The 19,889-nt window shown below is 34.5% G+C and overlaps 2 long non-coding RNA genes across 5 annotated transcripts in view; one reads left to right on the top strand and one right to left on the bottom strand.

The window, feature by feature from the left end:
• The window catches only part of LOC133076436 (uncharacterized), a 102,586-nt gene that overhangs the window by 14,787 nt on the left and 67,910 nt on the right, over positions 1 to 19,889 (top strand). The window lies entirely within an intron of this gene.
• The window catches only part of LOC133076435 (uncharacterized), a 33,543-nt gene that overhangs the window by 10,269 nt on the left and 3,385 nt on the right, over positions 1 to 19,889 (bottom strand). For both annotated transcript variants that reach the window (XR_009697529.1, XR_009697530.1), the window contains exons 2-4: positions 18,194 to 18,230; positions 10,132 to 10,255; positions 1,503 to 1,590 (exon numbers count right to left, since the gene is read on the bottom strand). This is a non-coding gene — a long non-coding RNA (uncharacterized LOC133076435). The remainder of the gene's footprint in view (positions 1 to 1,502; positions 1,591 to 10,131; positions 10,256 to 18,193; positions 18,231 to 19,889) is intronic.

The raw sequence follows: 19,889 nt of genomic DNA, 5'->3' as shown, positions 1-19,889 counted from the left end.
GTTGTTTTATGTTTTGAAAACATGTTTTTAACATCTGCAGAGCATTCCAACATATGGATATACCAAAATTTATTTATCTATGCGTTTATATTAAAAACTGTTTCCTAATTTCTCCAATTATCTAAGGATATTTAGAATCCATACTTGCCTATTGGTACTCAAAATACTATTGCAAGCTCTCTGTCTTGTTCCTTTTGGGGAAAAAAAAGTTACTGTGATTTCTTCTTCTCATCTACTCCAGCCTATACATGGCTTTCTCTTAACGTAAAAACTCTACTTTGGACAATGATATACAGCCTGTCCTTTCTCCTTTCTAAAATAGCATCATCCCTGAGCAAGGTCCATATTTCTGCAGCTCTCCCAAAGCAAAAGAATGTGAATTAAAGCCAATTCCATGCCTGCATCAAGTCTGGATAATGTATATTTTTAGTTTTAACCAAAGCTGAAATCCATGAGATTAAATCCCTACCAGCAGACAAATAGGTAGATTCATTTTTGTCAGCTATAACAAAAATGTGATTTAGCACTAAGTCATATATGACTTAGTTAACTATGACAAAAGTAACTATGACTTTGGTGATTTTGCCATGATCTTGAACTTGTTATAGTATTAATTGTTATTACGTTGAAACAGTAGAACATAAGTATACTATTAGGAGAAGTAAAACTTAAGGTTTTAACTGCTAAATTCAGCGAACAACTGCACAATCTGCTATTTAGGGCTTTTTGTAATATGGTATATTGTTTTAATAAATGTCAAATTCTGCATTGGTTTGATAGTTCACCAACTGAGTAAAGAAATCAGAGAGGTGAGATAGTGCTTTAAAATTACTCTAAAAAATATCCTGAGTGAGTTAAAAATCTTTTCAATTTAATAGTTTTTGTTTGGGAGAAGAGTAGAACCTCTGTTGTGCCTCTTTGTGAACTGGTGCAAGTTAAACATCTCTTTTATAACTTCAAGTTACTTTTAAGCACCTATACAGTATCAATTTGGAATCTGAAGGAACATTCACATTAACAATTATTTCTACCAATAGCTATGGACATTGTAGTCATAGATAGTAGAATTTTAGTGAAGGGATCTTTGGGGTCATATAATCCAGCTCTCATTTTACAGAAAAGGAAAATGAAGCCCAGAAAAGTTTTTATGACTCACAGCAGTAAGCTTGGCGGGCAGAGGGGAAGGGCGCTCCTAACACTCTCTGTTGGCCTAATGCATGCCAGAGGGTAATAGGTTATAAGAGTCTGTAGCTAACACAGTTGAACAAATCTAACAAAGAGGTCTGATGTGGTTCATAAGTATACAGTTTCCCCTTAAGATTCTTGTTGGATGATCCACTCCACCTTAATTTATTACCACAAACACAAAAGGGAAGTGCCTTTACACAAATGGATACTCCTACAAAATAAAACCCAAGAGAGAAGTTGGAGTGGTTCGGCAGAGCTACAATGTTACACAACCCCTGGGGGGAACATTTATATATATCCATATGTATACATACCTGTAGCCTCTTAATTGTGCTTCAGGAAATTCCATTTACATACATTACAATGTAAATGTTGCCCATGGGAGTTGTACATCACAGGACACTGCAAATATAAGTTTTGTACATTGAATTAATTACGGTAAGCTAATTGTCATTAACAGATCAACCCCAAAATGTATAATGGCTCAAGTTTGTTTCTTGCTAAAATAAACAAGTACTTCAGTACTTAGTTTTCAAGGTCTTTCTGTACCTAAGCTTTCAGTACCAAAGTTCCAAGATCTCCCTGGGGGTCTTTTCTCTTTCAGCCTGTAGGAAGGGGAGTTTTTAGGGGCGGGGACTCAAAGTAGTACATATAACTTCCATTCTCATTCCATTGGCTGTAACTTAAGTCACATGTCCACAGCTAACTGCAAGGGAGGCTGGGAATAAGCTTATCTGTATGGCCAAGAAGAAGTGACAACATGGATTTTGATGTCTAGCTAGCAGCCACTGCTCACTTGGGTGCTCTCTCTCCACATACACACACACACACACATTCTGAAGTGATCACCAAAATTAAATTAACTCATACAATTATGCTTCAAATAGAATAAGTTAGTAGTGGAAGAAAGGACCTTTCATTTAAGAATTGTATTCACTTCTACCCTTTCCCTCCTTCAGCCAGAACTAATTGTTAATTAATGCATAACAACAGGCAACTGAAATCTCAAAATGAGGGGAAAAAAGCAAATGTTTGCAAGAATTACCTTTATAGATATATAGATATAGATAGATATAGATTAGAAGGGCGTTGGCTTGGTTTCCTTATCCCAACAACTAGTCAAATTCAGAACTAAGACTCTCAACTGGGCTGCTTGTTTTAAAGGCACAAGGCCATCAAGTTCCCTTTTAATTACACTATTAGTAAATGATGTTTGAAAAATATTCAACTTTTTACACAACAAAGATAACAATTCCACAAACAGTAAATTTAGTGGGGTTTTTTTTCCTTTGAGTAAGTTGCCATTTTAATCCTCAAAAGTGTTCCCAATTACTCAGTTTTTAATAGAAGCACTGCATGGCTGCACTTTTGAAATCATAAACAGGAAGTGTGGTATATAAATGTCAGTAAAACTAAAACTGAATTCTGTGGTTTGATGTTTTTCTTCCCCTCATATTTTCATGTTAATGTCTGATTTTGTATGTACTTAGAATGACTACCTGAAGGCAAACAGTAATTCATTACCTGATCAGTTTTCTCTGGCAACCTAACAATTTTGGGGCATGGGGGAAATACATGGAATAACCTAAATGTTGTACATTTTCATGGAGGAAGCAATGGAAATGACCTAGAAACTGCTGTTGATTTGGCATTGTTAGAAATTGCTTTCATGTATAGGGTGCACTTTATTGTCGCCAGAAGACAGTGTAGATGGAGAAAGAGGCCAGAGAATGAATGACTCTTAATTTAACTATTTGAAAACTATTATAGAAACTATTATAGAAAACACTCTTACACTTTGTACAGTCTTATTCTGAACCTCAATAATTCCTTGAATGTGTTCCTCTGCACTAAATTCCTTTGTGAGACAACTAAGGAGTAGCTTAAGTACTGCAAAAACCCAGGATATTATCTCTGGTTCTTCTCTATGAAGAAGCTATGGTTCTTTCTATAGTTAATATTTTCTATATAACATTATTTCAGTGTCTCTGCTACATGGACTTTTCTATGGAAATTCCAAGGAAAGATTAAAATTGACCAGTCCAGACTTGTATATTACATTAAATATTTATGGAGAAATGTTACCAACATACAAATGCTTCTGTAACTCTAAAATGTTTTTCTTTAGGAAACTGTTTCTTTTCTTAATTTGTTCTTAAACTGAACACTGAAGGAATGAATTTGCTCAAAGTCACACAATATATGAGTGAAATACAAAAAAACAGAACCTATGTATCTAAACTCCCTTTCAAGGCAGATCACACTGATCCAGAGAATATGTTTCAAAAGGAGGTAGGTAGCCTGCCCATCTACTGAGGGTCTGTCTTTCTGCAGCACATGAAGCATTGTTGAACAGCACATACAGTATTTAACACTTGAGGCATTATCTTTTAGTTGAAAATACAACATATATAGAAAAGATATAGGAATATGTAAAAAGTAACATAAGAGTATATTAATCAAGTACAAACTACAAATAATTGCTAAGAGGATGTGCAAAATGAAGTGATTTAAAACTAGATTGATATGGACAGAAACTTAGTGGAATCGGAAAATCTCATGTGGATTTTTTGAAAGTGGCAATGGGTTTGGATTGCCAGAGAAAAAAGATAACCATTCATTCATTCATCAAATATTTACTGAGTGCTTCCTATGTGCTATGTGCTAGGCACTGTTCGAGGCACTAGAGATGCAACAATATACAGAACTACTGCACAGCAGGAATAGGCAGGTCATCTCACAGACCCGGTAAGAACAGAGAACACAAATATGGGAGTAGAGAGAAATGAAATACTAGGTCTTAAATACTAGGATGTTTCTAAATAGGAGAAAGATGTTTGGTATGACTTGAACTCCTTTTGTCATCACGGTCAGAACAGACTGCTTTCCCTTCTCAGTTGGTCAGCTCTCTTAGCCTCCTAGATAACTTTATAATGACCAGGATAACACAAGCCAAATAAATACTGCACATATAAAGATTCCCAGCTGAGGTGTATGGAGAGCAAAAAGGGAAAGAATGGCTAGCAGAAGTTGAATTTTATGGCTCCTTTTATCTTTCCAATGGTTTCTATCGTATATTATCAGTCTCTTGCCAGCCACGTCTCCCATTTGGTATTTGTCAAAGTCGTGATTCAATACCTGAAGGTTCTGCTCTCCTCCGTTCCTTTCAAGTAGAATCACTGAAAGGAAGGGAGATTCCAGTTAAATTCCTTTTTTCTACCTAATCAGGTTTTCCGTATTCACCGAGCAATACTTCTCTACAGTGTGTTTGATGGAAAGTATTTTATGTTTTGTGTAGACTAGTGGGGAAGGGGATAAGATAGGATGGGGGCTAGGGAGACTACCAAGAGGCTGCAATATAATTCTGTACAAGAGGCTACAATACAAACTTGACATTTAAGAGCTTGGATTAAATGGGCAATTATAAAAATGAAAAGGGATATATCAAGTACCACTGTAGAGAAGTAGCTATAAGAAGTAACAAGTTTAGCAACTGTTTACCTATGGGAGGGAAAGAAGGAAATGAACCTAAGATTTTAAGTTTGAAGGTCCCAAAATTTGTGTTGTCACCAACAATAGCCAAGAAATTTGGAAAAAACAGCTTGAAGGAAAAAAATGAACTTAATGTCAGATCTAAGTGGAATATCACTAGAAGACAGAGGACTCAAGCTTTCTCAATAAGCTACTGATGACATGTGAAAGTCATCATTATACAGAAATAGATTGAAACCCTATGGGCTAAAAAGGGAATGCAATAAACAACATCAAATGGCTGCATATGAACTTTGATTGTAAGATGAGGAAGCAATTTCAAAGCAACTTCAAAAGAGGTAATCTAGCTTTGGAACTCTTTCCTTCAGGTCAGACAAAGCTGTCCTTTATTAAACATTATCTCTTCATTTTAGCTGACCCCTTAGTGGGCGAGAATAACAAACTGAATGAATAAAATTAAAAGACTTTGTTTCTCTGGATTATCTCACTCAGTGTTCTGAATTTTTAATTGAATGTCCTCCTAGCCAACTTAAACAAATTATGTGCCTTAAGATAAAACACACAAAATAAATACCTACAACTTTTCTTCGACTATGGTACTCCCATATAAAGGCTATGGCTTCAAAAAGTATAAAAGGTACATTAATGCAAGTCATCCAAACTATTTAGCCCTTAAATGTGGGGCTTGTTTTAATGTAAAACTGTCAGGCCAACATGAATTTCCATCCCCAAAGCAAATCTTGGCTATGGAACTAAATAAAACACCTTTAAAGAAGGTTCAATTTTAGAATGTGCTACCCTACATGTTTCTTTAAATAGCAAAGGATCAAGTTTGACCCTCCCTGAACTAAGGGTTTTTGTGATACGATTTCTGTAAACAGAAGATTATATCATAAAATATATTCAGCATCTTACCATTATCTAATCTAATATGGCTTTGGATTCCTACATTTATGTAGAAGTATCTTCATAGTAGCTAGCGATGGAACATTTATTTAGTACATGCTGTATGTCGGACACTGTGTTAAGTGCTCAAATATTTATTATTTCATTTAATATTCACAACAGCTTCTTGAGGTATTATTAACCCATTTCACAGATGGGCAAAACAGAGGCCCAAGTAAAGTTATATCTTCAAGATAACGTAGATAGTAAGTGGGCAGAGCTAGGATTTAAGTCCAGATCTGTCTGATTCCAATGCTACTTTTCTTTTTTTTTTTAACATCTTTATTGGAGTATAATTGCTTTATAATGGTGTGTTAGTTTCTGCTTTATAACAAAGTGAATCAGCTATACATATACATATACCCCCGTATCTCCTCCCTCTTGCATCTCCCTCCCACCCTCCCTATCCCACCCCTCTGGATGGTCACCAATGCTACCTTTCTTAAGTCCTACTTTGCCTCCAAAAGTTACCTAAAAGCAGTAAATAAGTAAACAAAAAAATAAAGCTTAATTGTTTTGGCTATTCTAGATCTTTTGCATTTCTATACAAATTTTAGAATCAGCTTCTCAGCTTTTTTTTTTTTTTTTTTTAAGCCTACTGAAATTTTTATTTGGACTGTACTGAACCTTTAGATCAATTTGGGGAGAACTGACATCTTAACAATATGAACCCATGAGCCAGGTAAATCTCTCCAATTATTTAAATCATCTTTAATTCCTCTCAGTGTTATTTGTAGTTTTCAGTGTACAGGTCTTTCATGCCTTTTTCAGATTTATTCCTAAGAACTTCATATTTTTTATGCTATTGTAAATGTTCTGTATTTTTTGCACTTCCATTTTTAATTGTTTGGTGCTAGAATGTAGAAATATAAATGACTGTTATATATTGATCTTGTATCCTACAATCTTGCTAAACTCACTTATTCTGGCAGCTTTTTGTCAATTCCACCAAGTGGAATAGATGGACAATTATGTCAGTTTTATTTTCTCTTTTCCAATCCGAAATTGTTTTATTCCTTTTCTTTCCTGATTGTACTGGTCAGAACCTCCAATACTGAATAAAAGTGATAAGAGCAGAAATCCTTGTATTGTTCCTGATCTTAGAAAGCATGCAGTCTTTCATCAGTAGGTATGAGGTTATCTGTAGGTTTTGTGTAGATACCCTTTATCTGGTTGAAGAAGTATCCTTGCGTTCCTAGTTTACTGAGAGTTTTTAAAATCAGAAATGAAAATTGGGTTTTGTCAAATTTTCTTCTACATCTATTAAGATGATCAATTTTTCTTTTTTAGTTTAATATGGTGAATTATACTCACTGATTTTTGAATGTTAAAACCAATCCTGTATTCTTGGGATAAACCCCACTCAATAATACTATCCTTCTTATATATGGTTGGATTTTGATAAAATTTTGTTTAGAATTTTTACACGTTTATGAGGGGGATTGGCCTGAGTTTTCTTGTTATGTCTTTGTGTGGTTTGGGTATCAGGGTAATGCTGGCCTCAAAGAACAAGTTGGGAAGTATTCCCTCCTCTTCACGTTTCTGGAAGAGTGTAACTGGTATTATTTTTTTTCCTAAATGTTTGGAAGAATTTGTCAGTGAAGCCCTATGGACCAGAAGTTTTCTTTGTGGGAATATTTTAAACTAATAATTCAACAGACAAATGACCAGTCAGGTTATCTATTTCTTCTTGAATGAGCTTTGGTAGTTTATGTCTTTCAAGGACTTTGGCCATTTCATCTAAGTTGTTGACTCTTTTTTTTTTTTGCCTAAAGTTGTTCATAATATCCCCATATTATCCTTTCAGTATTTGTAGAATTTGTAATGATGTCACCTCCTCTCATTCCTGATTACTTGTCTTCCTGATATGTGTCTTCTTTTTTTTGTTGTTTTTCCTGACTAGTCTGGCTAAAAGTTTATCAACTTTACTGACCTCAAGGAACCAGGCTTTCATTCCACAGATATTCTCAATTGATTTTTGTTTTCCATTTCATTGATTTCTAATTTGATCTTTATTATTTCATGATTTATTTTTTGCTTCTTTGTGTTTAACTTGCTCTTTTTTTTCTAGTATCTTAACATCAAGTTGAGGTCATTGATTTGAGATATTTTTTGTATTTTTTAATATAGGCATTTCATTTATTCAAAATTTGATATGTTGTATTTTTATTTCCTTCAGTTCAAAATACTTTCTAATTTCACTTTTGAGTCCTTCTTTAATCAATGGATTATATAAAAGCATGTTATTTTGTTTCAAAATATTTGGGGATTTTCCAGGTAGCTTTCTGTTATTGATTTCTTATTTAATTCCTTTGTGGTCAGGTCATACTTCAGCATGACTTGAATCCTTTAAAATATACTGAGACATGTTTTATGACCTAAAACAAAGGTCAGCAAACTTTTTCTGTAAAGGGTCAGATAGTAAATATTTTAAGCTTTGTGGGCCACATACAGTCTCTGTCAATTTTTTTTTTTTTTTAGAAATCTTTCAAAATGTGAAAACCATTCTTAGGTCATAGGCCAATACAAAACCAGGCTAGATTTGGGCCCAGGGCAATAGTTTGCTCACCCCTGGCCTAGAATATGCTCACTCTGGGTAAAATGTTTCATGTTAAAGAGAATGTGTATTCTACTACTGTAAGTGGAATGTTCTAGGAAAGTCAATTAGGTAATATTGGTGGGTAGTGTTGTTTAAGTTTACTATATCCTTGCTAGGTTTCAACTTGTTCTAGCAATTATTGAAAGAGGGGTACTGAAATCTCTGACTATAATTGTAGATTTTTCTGTTTCTCCTTGCAGTTCTATCATTTTTTGCTTCACATATTTTGAACCTACTGTTATTTGGGGCATAAACATTTAGGACTGTTATGTACTCCTGCTTAACTGGCCCCTTTATTATCATGAAATGACCTTCATTATCTCCAGTAATATTCTTCACTTTGAAATCTTACTTTGTTTCTATATGTTAATCTAGCCACACCAGTTTTCTTTTGACTAGGGTGAGCAACAGCATGGTATATCTTTTTCCATCCTTTCATTCTTAATGTTTTTGTGTTTTCATATGTAAAGTGTGTTGGGTCTTTCTATCAATCTGATAAGTTCTGCCTTTTAATAAGGATTTTTAGATCATTTACATTTAATGTGATTATTGATATGATTAGATTTAAGTCTATCATCTTACTGTTTTCTATTTGTTCCTTTTGTCCTGTGTTCCATTTGTTTATTGTTCCTTTATTCCTTTTTCTGCCTTCTTTCAGATTGAATTTTTTATGGTTCCATTTTTTCTCATTTGTTGGCTTATTACCTAATGTTTTATTATTCTACTGGTTGCTTGAGGGTTTATAGTCTACATATATAACTTATCACAGCCTGCTTTCAAGTGATATTATACCACTTCACATATAGCAAATATCATACTTCTGTTTTTCCCCTCCTGCCCTTTATGCTATTGTTATCATATATTTTACTTATGCATGTTGTAACCCCCATTATACATTGTTATTATTTTTGTTTAAACAGTCGATTTTCTTTCTTTTTAATATTTATTTATTTATTTATTTATTTTTATGGCTGTGTCGGGTCTTTAGTTGCAGCCCGCAGGCTCTTTGTTGCTGCATGTGGGCTTCTCTCTAGTTGTGGCACTCGGGTTCAGTAGTTGTGGTGCGTGGGCTCTGTAGTTTGCAGCACACGGGCTCTCCAGTTGAAGCGCACAAGCTCAGTAGTTGTGGCACACTAACATTTATACTAACCGTGGTATAAATGGTATACCACGTGGCGTGGTATTTATACTAACCATAGTACTATTACGGTATATAATGCACATTCATTTTAAATTTAAGATAAAATGTGAAACTAAAGAAAATTCTATCTTGGGACCAAGCTTCTAGGGCTATTATTCACTCTTCTCTGCTATTAACCAAACCACACGTTTGTGAAAAAGTCTTGAGGAGCAGTGACTTTGATGACTCTTCACAATTTTGTTTTGGCTGTGTCGGGTCCTAGTTGCTGCACGCGGGCTCTCCATTGTGGCTCACAGGCTTCTCTCTAGTTGTGGCATGCAGGTTTTCTCTCTCTAGTTGTGGTGCGCGGGCTCCAGAGCGCGTGGGCTCTGCAGTTTGCAGCACGTGGGTTCTCTAGTTGAGGCGCTTGGGCTCAGCAGTTGTGGCACACAGGCTTAGTTGTCCCGCGGCATGTGGGATCTTAGTTCCCTGACCAGGGATCGAACCCACGTCCCTTGCATTGGAAAGCGGATTCTTTACCACACTGGACCACCATGGAAGTCCCTATTCATGATTTTTTTAAATCTCTCCTAAAATTGGATGCTGTCAACAAATGTAGGTTATTCATAGAGGTTTTTATTTAATTTGAATATGTATTTCTGAATTGACCACTATATCCTGTTATTCAGCTCATGAATCATTTCTTATTGTAATCATGAAAAGTGTACTTGATTCCAAGTTTTTAAAACACCCATCATTATTCCTGTGAAGAAGAACTTATACTTACCAGTTCTCACTTTCGTTACTGTCGGTGTGCCTGCATCAGTCAGAACCTGCAACACTGTCCAATTTTCTGATTCCAATCCAGGATAGAATAAGAATGCATATAAACAAGCCTGTTAGAAGTAGACCTAAAATAAAGATAAATAGGCTCATTATGAAGACCCTACCAGAAAATCCACTTCTAAGACTGAATCCTAAGGAAATAAATAAGGCAAAAATTTAACTATTATTGATACATTGTTCCTTTTACCAGTAGAGAAAAACTGGTAGGCATCAATATAAATACTCCCAAATAAGAAACTGCTTATGGTACATCCTTATATTCTATAGTAGAATACTTATTCAGTCATTAAAGTACATTATACTTGAATATTTATTGCTAGGAAATATATATGAACAAAAAACAGGTGTGAAAATTTAATAACGGGGGTTAATAGTGGTTATTTCTGGGTGTGGGATTATTCACCTTTTTCATCTTCTTTAATACCAATTTCTTATAATAGAAAAACACAAAGTTTTCAGAAATACTTATTCAACACGAATAAATACTATTCAAAATGATAAGGTCATCATTTGTTTATTCATTAATTCAACAAATATTTGCAGCATTAAATAAGACCTAGTCCTTGCCCTCATGACTCTTCATTTGTGGGCATGATTAACAGTCTTGGAAATTTTTTATTCCTTGTTCCTCTCTTTCATTGTCATTACTTAATTGCCCAGTCACTCCCTCCCTTACTCATCGAGGACTTGGGCACTTGGCTGCCAGTTTCCACCTCCCCTGCATTTTCTGCTATTGTGCGCCATTTCCATGTCCATACAGACAACCCATCCAACAACCCTGAACTCCACCATCTTACAACCACTTCATTCAACCTTCCAGACCCAGAGCCACACACCAAGAAATTACTCCATGGCCTTAGACTCCAATATCTTGATCTCTGACCGCAACCGCTTACCACTCCAGCTTTTTTCACTCCATTTACTCACTTAAGACCTGCTTTCTTACCTTATTTTAACCTCTATTCCAAGCATTACTTCCCTAGTGCAAAATCTCATTATTTCCCTCCATGGCTGTAAAAACACACAAAAATACTTCCATTTATTTAAAAAATAAAATGAAATTAAAACACCTTTTATAACATTCCCTTAGTATTTAAATTAAGAAACAACAACCATGATACCTTATTAGCAAACCACGAAGTTTTATACAGAAACATATATAGCTTGCACTATTTCCAGAGATTAGAAGGCTTGTTAATACCCCTGTACATAAAGGTGTTTAGCATATAGCAGTTATTGCTTAACTATCTGTTCATTTTTGAATAAAGTAAATGTGGCATATTTGAAGATATCCATAATAATTATTAAGCTGCATTTTAAACAGTTCAATAAATAATAGGACTCATATATTATTTTATAATTAGGGAGGAAATGTTCAAAAGCAAGTCCACAGGTCCAGTTTTAAGGGCAAATAAAAGTTATGTACAAAGTATCTTTACATCAAGTAATTTAGAAGAAGCTTTGAACTTTATCATAATTAACAACTATATGTACTAACATTTTTTACATCTAAAGGATTCAACTTTAGGAATTTCAATTTTATGATGGGAAAGGAAATTGGGTATAAGTAAAGGTAGATGGAAGGACCATTAGATTTAGTTACATGCTATAAGAATTTCTTATCAGGAAAAGGTTTCATATCTACTATACTGTATTAGTGGTTTTGCAGTTTATTAGAAATATTGCAGTTCAGTCACATCAGCTTTGGGTTGTTTTGCCAATGGCATAAACATCTAATTGTAAAAACCGCATGTTTATAAAAATACATCCTCCAAAGGGGAAAAAAGTTCTTTGGTTAAGTATGTGTGATACTTCTCTACATGGAACATTGAAATGAATTTAATCTTCTGTTTCACTTCAAACATTATTTTTCTTTAAGAGTTTCTTTAAAATCAGGTATACGGTCTGTATATACCATCCCAAGTTCACTGGGTCAAAAGTTAACAGTATGGGGTCATCAAGTAAATTACATGTTAACAGCAAAAATTAAAGGAGTTAAATTAAAAACATAGGGCCTAATCCTATGACGAAGAAAAGTAAGGAAAAAGTGTTCCCATAAGAGCTGTAAACTGTTCGCCTATTTAAAATAAATTACTTCTTCAGAGCTGCCTTAAAAAGTTAATTTGTTTTAAACGTAAGCATTCCTTTGCCAAAAGAGAATGTGCTGTATTTTATTCTCCTTATTTCCCTATAGATTTGTTCTACACGAAGTAATTTTTTTACATATTAAGAATAGAAATGTAGCATGAGGCTCAACTGTCATAGAGAACAGGTCATACATCCTCAGTCATATCTCCTAGAGACCAGAGAGTCCCAATTTTACTTCTGTTTACTAGAAAGGAATAAGAAATAATGTTAATAGATTCCTGTCCTCCTCAACTTCCAGGACAAGGCTGATCCCAAGTCAATAAAGTCTCTGAGAAAGCCATGAGTTGTCATTTTAAACGTTTTTTACTCAATGTAAGGTTTATTATTCAATTTTCCTTTGATAAAGGGTCAATAATTGATCCATGACTATTATTTACCAGTCCTTTTTATTACTTAAATTGCTCCCCAAATACACACATTTTAATGACCAGGCAAAAAGTTAACCAACGCTTGTGTATTTTAGACCATATATGGTATATGATTTACCATTTGGGGTGTCACTTTTTGAGATAGGCTCTGTTAAACTGTAGAACAACCAGAGAAGGAAACCAAGACTGTGAAGGGTTTAAAATCATAGATGTTTGGAGAATAGAGATTCAGTTGTCCTCGTGGTTGAAAGTACTAGAAATCATACTTAAGGGGTTATCACATGTAGGTGGGAATGAGTTTGTTCTCAGCAGCTCCAGGGGGCAGTTACAAATAGGTGTGTTTTAACTATTAAGATTCTATGATTCCAAACCTGAATAGGCTAAATTTCCTTTACTAAGGAAATTTAAATTATTTTAAAACAATGTTTCAAAACACTGTATTTAATATATCATTTAAGGCCAGCATTTTCACACTAATTTTTTAGAAAGTAGATAACAAACAAATGGGTTTATCCCTTTCCAGGTATCCTTATTGGTAATGGGTTGTGAGGTGGGTAGTTCATACTTCTTCAGTAAATATTACAATTATTAATTGTAAATGAATGTTAGTTCAGTCCTATAATGTTAGTTCCACGAATGTGGAAGCAAAACAATTCTTTATATAGGAGAAAAAAAAAACCTTATACCTCCATAATCCTAACAGAATCAGAGTTGAAAATATGTACGAATCTGTTATAAATGACTTTCAGAAACTGGGGCTCTAAACCATGCAAAGTAAATTTCCCCAAACAGAAGTATATTTCCTGATCCATGTGTAAATTTTCTCCCCTATAACTAATATGGATATACTCTAAAAAGAAACTACTCTAAGAGTAGTTTCTTTTTTTGCCTTTTGTGATTTTTAAAGGGTCATCCAAAAATATTTATGGATAATAAAGTACTTATAAACTGATATGTAATTAATTAAAGCATATAGTTATGAACCATTTAAGTAACTTTTTTTTATTATTTTTTTTAACATCTTTATTGAAGTATAATTGCTTTACATTGTTGTGTTAGTTTCTGCTGTATAACAAAGTGAATCAGCTATATGTATACATATATCCCCATATCCCCTCCCTCTTGCGTCTCCCTCCCACCCTCCCTATCCCACCCCTCTAGATGGTCACAAAGCACCGAGCTTATCTCCCTGTGCTATGCGGCTGCTTCCCACTAGCTAGCTATTTTACATTTGGTAGTGTGTATATGTCAATGCCACTCTCTCACTTCGTCCCAGCTTACCCTTCCCCCTCCCCATGTCCTAAGTCCATTCTCTTACTTCTGAGGAGGATTTTCTCATTGCTTTTTTTATGTACCAATTAGCTACAGGGAAAAGAAACTACCAAAGTTACTTCACAGAACAAAAATTCTGTCAATATCTGAAATAAATGACACACTTGCATTTTAAAAAGGGAATGTAAATGGGTGAATATGTGGGAAAAACTCACCACATTACCAACAAATTTCAGTAAATGTTGTACAGGTTTGTGATTAGTGCACTAGATACTGTGAACCTAATGAAACAGTTGTTGTCTGTCTTGAGGTCTGACACTTCACAGACCTAAAAAAGTACTTTGATGTATTTGTTAAACAAAAAAAGTACAGAAAAATACTTAGATTTAGTACTTTACCAATATATACAATATTTTTACCAATACACTAACCTGATTAGAAGCTTAATTTGAAATTATCAGGTAAATATTAAATTTGAAAAATTAAAAACTCATAGTAGAAAATAAATAGCTATGGATATATGACACAGATTAGAAACATTTTCAAACCAGCCATTGTTAAACCTTATTCTTTTTGCCTTTTATTATAATTCTTCTAGTTTACTAGTTATAATATTCCTGGAGGGGGAAAATCCTAAGCATAGCTATTTATAGCACAATGTTTTAAATATATAATAAACAAGTACAGTCTTAAAACAAAATACCTTGTTCATAAGTGATACTCAGTAAACATCAATTTATTTCAGAAAACAGCCTTAACAATCAACATAGAGCAAATATTTACCATTTTATATTCTTACAGTTTTAACTCACAGATTATAATACACAGAACATAATAGAGTAAAACAAGTAATTCTCAAATTTGTTCAGGTGGCAGAGCAATTGGTGATCCTGTCTCTCTGTGCTGAGTTCCATTCATTCCCGTTAAATATTAATGCCAGTAACTGTGCTGAAGACACAGAACAAGGACAGACAGAATCCAGGCCATTATGAAACTCTCAAAACCAGAATTGGGGAATTCCCTGGTGGTCCAGTAGTTAGGACTCGGCACTTTCACTGCTGTGGCCGGGGGTTCAATCATTGTTTGGGAAACTAAGATCCCGCAAGAGCTACATTCCTTTCTGGAGGATCTAAGAAAGAATCTGATTTCTTGCCTTTTCCAGCTTCTACAGGTTGCCCTCCTTCCTTGGCTCATGGCCCCCTTCTATCTTCAAAGCCAGCAATAGCTGGTTGAGTCTTTCTCACATCTCACCACCCTGACACTGACTATTCTGCTTCCCTCTTTCCCATTTAGAAAAATTGTGGAATTATATTGAGCCTACTCAGATAATTCAGGATAATCTATTTTTAGGTCATCTGAGTAGCAACCTTAATTCTATCTGCAACCTGAAAACTCCTTGCCATGTAACATAACATATTCACAGATTCCAGGGATTAGGATACAGACATCTTTAGGAGAACCATTATTATGCCTATCATATAAATGAATCATTTTCCTCTACCTTTCTTCAGGAACTCCATCGACCATCATCCATCTCTAAAATTACGTGCAAACAGTTCACCTATGCACATGATTCTAGAGAAAGAATCTGTAACTGTCAACAAATTCTCAACGTTTAAGAATCACTGGACTAGCTCACAGACTATCAATGTTCCTTAGAAAGATAGTTTGGCAGTGTCAACAATGCCAAATTTTAGACTGGCTTTTATTTTTTTAGCTTTGATCAGAAAACCTTGATATGCGTTAAAAGTTTTTTCTTGTATTTTTCCTCTGTGTGTTTTTAGAAGTAGTTCCAATCATCCTAATTATACCTCTACATCTTGCACTTACAAACATTTTTCCAGTTGGTATGCATCATTTTGTGATGATGCTAATAGTAAATCCAGTGAATTTTCCACAGTTTACTCAATAATCTTACTACTACTAGACATTTCAACCCAACCCCCCCCCTTTTTGCTTTTATTTAATATGCTGGAATGGGCATCTTCCTGTATAGATCTTTTTCCATAGTTTGGATTTATTTCACCTAGATTCCTGAAATTGGAATTTCTGGCAGGAAAAACATGACTATTTCTATAATCTTTTTTATCATTGCTAAATTACTTTCCAAAAGGTCTGCTTTAATTTACATTGCCACCAGCCTTTACTCACTCATACCATCAATGTGCGGAGGTTTTTTAAATGTCTTTCGTGCATTGAAAAGAATATTCAGGGGTCATTTAAATTCTTATCAAAGTTATGAACTAAAAAACTTAGTTCTTCCTTAACTTTTAAATTCAACTTGAAGCTCTGGTTAGTCTTTGTAAATTTTAACAGCAATCACTTTTAAGGATGCTTTTTAAGGTCTCTTAAATATTTAGCATTTAGAATTTTATAACTTCTATAACTTCTGCTTTCCTTAAGTACTTAAAGTTTGATTAATAAATAAAACCTCTCCAAGAACTTATTTGAAAAAGAAAAACAAGAAAAACTTGTATTTGTTTTTCTCCTTTTGCTAACTGTGTATTGGTTAACTCTATTTTTCTTATAGACCTATCTCTTTATATATTGAGGATATTAACCCTTTACCTACTTTATATGTTAAAAATATTTTTTAGTTTGTCATGTGTCTTTACTATTTATAGCAAATTTTTTTCCGGTGTATACATTTTTTGTGTAGCTACCAATGTTCTCCAAGATTCTGTGTTGAACCTTTTTATCAGTCTACATACATCCCTCAGTGATCTCATCCAATCCCACAGTTTAAACTACCATCTACAATTGGTCAACTAGTAAATCTACAGACAACATGCAAACCAGACCTTCCCCAAAATTCCAGACTTCCAAATCAAAAATCCAATCCTAATATCCAGTTATCTCTACAGAGGATGGAAGGATGTACTTGGCCCAAAGGCATATAAAAATCAACATTTCACATATCAAAATCCATCAAACCTGTTCTATTTTCCCTCAGGAAATGGTACCAAGAGACACTCAGTTGCCCACACCAGAAACCTAGGAGTCTTGCTACACGCCTCCTTCTCTCTCTTCTCCATGTATTATACAAAGGCTCCTAAACCTCTTTAGTCTTACCTTCCAACTTTTTCCATCCTAGCTAACTCTGCTCTAGCCTCATGGGCATTGAATTTACTGGTCTTTTCTGCTCAGGACATTAACATACACTCCTCCTTTGCCTAGAGTGGTCTTCCTTCCTAAGTCTCAGTTTAACTGTCCCGCCTTAGAAAGGTCTTACTTAAATCTCCAGTGTTAGGTCCCCATGGTGTATGCTTTTAGGGCATCCTGTGTTTTTCTGCTATAGTACTTATCACAGTTGTAATTTGTATGATTATTAACTTAATCCTTGTTTCTCTCAGTAGACTACACCATAAAGGGAGGAACTGTGGCTGTTACGCTCATCCCTATATGCTCAGTACCTTGAACAATACATAACACAGAGTAGGTGCTAAATAGTTACCTGGGAATAGTTACATAGTTAATACTGAGTAAGTAAATCCAATATTGTTTATACTTCATTTCACCATCATTTCTAATTCTTTGGTTCAAATACTTCTTTATTTCTTGCCTAGATACTACAATAGCCTCTGCAGGACTTTCTATCACCGCTCTTGCATTTTCTAATCTGTTCTCCAGTACCCTTGTTAAAGTGAATTTCTAAAATATAAATCTGATCGTATTACTCATTGGTTTAAGATTTTTCAATTGCATCAATATAAAAGTGATATGTAAGGCCCTTCATGGTTTAACCTCTATCCACTTGATCAGACTAACCTTTCTCAACTCCTCCAAAGCACCTAGGCAACAAATCACACAACTACCTGAATATTCTTGACCATGCCAGGTTCTTTCTGACTCCTCTGTTTTCTTAGACTCCAGTGGTTCTGCTTAAAATGCTTTCTATGGCCTATTTCTGCTCTCTCTTTTACACTGGTTCCTCTAAGGCTTCGCCAAGGTATCCTTCAAGACACAGCTCAACCACCACCTCCCTCCTAAAAAGCTTTCTGGAGCCACCTATTACTTACCTGGGTTAATGTTCTTCCTGTACATTTCAAATTATAATCTTTAAAGAATTTATCTTTCTTCCATTAGACTTTCAACTCCTTGCTAACAGGGACTACATACTTCTCATCTCTATATATCCAATTCTGATATGGACTTTGGTAAATGTTTGACTAATCTGTGTGCCAGTACATATCAAACCCATCAAAACATACCTACCTTTTGGGAACTGGTATTCCCACTTCTGAGAAATCATCTAATAAATAAACGAATAAATAAGAAAGTTAATTAGGAAAACATAAAAATGTTCACTTCAGAATTATTTATAATAACAAAAAATTGGAAACAACCTAGATGTCCACCAATAAAAGAATGGTAGAATCTGCTAAATGACACATAGCAGAGAAATTTAGAATGAGATTGTAAAAATGATATAGTAACTCAGATGCTTCTTACATGTTAAGTGGAAAAAGACAAAGAAAACTATTTCACACTATGACCCTATAAAATTATATGTACAGACATTTACTAAGGGAACATGAAAATTGTATGAGTTGTTAATGTGGACTGTGATTTCACTGACTTTATTCAGAACTTTATAAATATTGCTATGATATCTTCTCAATTATAATACAAATAATAATATACATGAGCTTAATTTTATTAACATATATGTACATCTTAGTGTATGCATATTTTAATGTGCATATATATGTATATATTTCCTAGCTCTGTCTCCTGAAAGGTCCAAGAAGCAGCAATGAGCATACCTAACCTTGATCTCTAATACCATTCTCCACTAAGAGGAAACAGGGCTTTTTGGAGAAAAAGGTAACACCAGGGCTACGGCAGGGTAAGCACAAGCTAAACTTGGAACATCTTATTATACCAGAAAGCAAAGAAGCACTCCCAAAAAATGATATAAACATACCACAAAGACATAGGACCCAAACTAAAGGTGCTTCCACTAGCTAAATCTGGGACAATTCGAACACCAAAATAATTAAATACAGACTTAAATATTTAGAGGTGAAAGGTCATGATGTGTGTAACTTACATTCAAATGGTTCAGAAAAAAATGTACAAAATATACACATATAAATATAGTAGAAAGAATACAGGAAAACAAGGTAAATACAGAAATGGAAAAACATAGGAGTTCATAAGTTAATGCAGATAATAAATAGATAAATAGAGGAGAAGAAAGGGCTCTTTGTTTGCAGTAGAATGCTGTGGGCTGACTGGTAAATGTGAAAGGAGTATTAGATTTGTTGAATCATTTTGCAACCATCATGGTAAAATTATATCAGCAATAATGGATGCTATATTTAAATGGGAACTTTGATGAAGAGCAAGCTTTATCTTCAAATATTTCCCCACAAATTGCTTATTTGCCAGGAAGGAAAAAAACAGTAACTATACATTGGAAAATTCGGGCCATATATGGACCAGGTGGTCAAAATTAACATCATCAATGAGGGACATATGGATATCATGTGCTTCCAGAAGTGGTACCCTGAGAAGGACACAATACCACCTGTGCAGCAGTCCAGTTAAAAATGCAAAACCTCAATTTAATCATGAGGAAACAAAAGACAAAAACAAAATAAGGAATGTTCTATCAAAAAGGAGGGTGGAGGGAGAAACTATATTCTTCAAAAATATCAAGGTCATAAAAGATAAAGAAAGGCTGTGGAAATGTTTCAGTAAAAGAAGCTAGAGTCAAGACCCACTAAATGTAGTGCCTGACCCCAGACTGGCTCCTGTACTGGAGGGGAAAATGCTATAAGGACCAACCTACAAAATGCGAATGTGGATGGTAGACTGAAGTATTTTCTCAATGTAAATTTATGAAGTTGACAGGAAATACACACTTAAGTATTTAGGGATCAAGGGCCAGGATGTATGTAACTTA

Source organism: Eubalaena glacialis, chromosome 16, assembly GCF_028564815.1.
Source record: "Eubalaena glacialis isolate mEubGla1 chromosome 16, mEubGla1.1.hap2.+ XY, whole genome shotgun sequence".
In the NCBI taxonomy this organism is placed as follows: domain Eukaryota; kingdom Metazoa; phylum Chordata; class Mammalia; order Artiodactyla; family Balaenidae; genus Eubalaena; species Eubalaena glacialis.
Note: the sequence above shows the minus strand (reverse complement) of the source record. Positions and strands in the feature narration are given on the sequence as shown.